The 1812-nt window shown below is 27.6% G+C and overlaps 1 protein-coding gene across 1 annotated transcript in view; it reads left to right on the top strand.

Annotated features, from left to right (window-relative positions):
• LOC107612126 (protein SOMBRERO) overlaps positions 1–1812 on the top strand; it is a 4628-nt gene continuing 2816 nt past the window's right edge. Inside the window, exon 1 of the mRNA XM_016313950.2 lies at positions 1–245. The gene's annotated coding sequence lies outside the window, so the exon portion shown is untranslated. The remainder of the gene's footprint in view (positions 246–1812) is intronic.

The following is a 1812-nucleotide window of genomic DNA, read 5'->3' as shown; positions in this document are numbered from 1 at the left end:
GTTAGAGAAGCTAGCATATTGCACTGATCCACACACACATTACACATCTCCCTCTCTTTTTCTCTCCTAAAAGTTAAAAGCCACATACATACATAGATACATAGATAAGGTCCGTGCCCTTGAAGCTAAGAAACTGTGCAAACTAAGCCTCCTCTTTGCTTGTTTGTCCCCTCTTTCCTGCGAGCTTCTTTGTCTTCTTTCCTTTGTCCTCAAACGCTCCTTTCCCTTATTGCTTCTCACTAAAGGTTTGTATCTATCTATCTCTATGTTTTTGCTATCACTACTTAGTTTCTTCTTCTTCTTCTTCTTTAGTTTCTTTTTTTGACATGCATGAGTCTTGGTTTTCTTATTTTTCACTTTATTAATAGAATCTATTATTGTTTCTTATTCTTCCTTTTCATTAGTTTCTGTATGTATTGTCTGTTGATCTATCATATGCTTCATTTCAGAAAATGAACTAACACTTTTCTTTAATTTTTTTTTAGGTGTTTTAATTCTGTAGTATTAGTTACAGTTAAACTCTAACATACATAAATCGTAAATATTGTGCTTTCTCCTAGCTAGCTCTTATATTAATTAGGTTTGGGAAAAAAAGATTATATATATTCATATTATTTGGTTGTAGCTAAAAGCGTTAGAGAAAAGGAACAACAAGCTTAGGGTTTTAGCTAATGGATTCTATATCTTAATTATACAAAACTTTTTTAAGATATAAGATGTACTTTTCTTTAATTTTATTAGTTTACTTCCTTTCTCTTATGTGATTTCTTTCAACATTTGGTTGTGGTATGTGCTTAATTATCCCTCCAATAATACACGTACAGTAGTCCAAAGTTCAAACTGATATGTATGAACCTTGGTGTTTGTTTCTAAGGCAATCAGCATGCACATAACTTATCATTTTTTTCTTATAGTTTCTGATTGGTTCTCGGTCAAATATCAGTCCAAGTTTAACATAGTCATCATTAGAAAAAAAGATCTCTAGCTTTTCTCTAAGAATCTTCCCTAGGGTTATATTATAGATAGATCTCATAAATTCAAAATTCTGTGTCAGAAAAAAATGCCTCTTATATTTTATTGCATGGACACAATGTTAAATGAAAAATAATATTTGTATTATTTTTAAATTAATTTTTGTACTCCTTTATTTACAGTATAAAAGACAAATATTTTATCTTCTTTCAAATTTTCTTTATCAATCATCTTTAATTTTAAAAGTAGAAAATGTACAAAGAAAATGTACACAGAGTGATGTATATAACATTCCTCATCTTAAACCATACATACTTAATATTTTTCGATTTGATATATATATATACTTTTATATATTTCTCATATACTTATTAATTTTTTATTTGATATATATATATATATAAACTTAATTAGTTACAATAATAATTAAAGTCTTATCCCTCTAAATAAATTGGATGACATAAATCACACTACACTTTTCAATATTACATTTGTATTTATGTTATTTTTCAATAAATTATGGAAAGTGTGATTTTATTTGGACCAATTTTCTATATAATTGTTATTTCCTCCAAGTTCTCCTTATTTTTTAGTTATATAAAGTAGCATTTTCACACAATGACTGTCAGGAAGAACACACATACATATATGTTCCCGAGATTATCAAGTTTTGGGCCACTAACTTTGAATTTCTACAACATAGACTATACCGCTAGCTAGTTCCATTCATTCATACTTGCTATGTCCTTAATTAATTAACTATAACAAAAAACCGTTTCACATCTACCTTTTAATTATTTATTCAACAATGTTAAATTATTAGCTAATAAATATTATTAT

Source organism: Arachis ipaensis, chromosome B08 (assembly GCF_000816755.2).
Source record: "Arachis ipaensis cultivar K30076 chromosome B08, Araip1.1, whole genome shotgun sequence".
Classification (NCBI taxonomy): Eukaryota; Viridiplantae; Streptophyta; class Magnoliopsida; order Fabales; family Fabaceae; genus Arachis; species Arachis ipaensis.
Note: the sequence above shows the minus strand (reverse complement) of the source record. Positions and strands in the feature narration are given on the sequence as shown.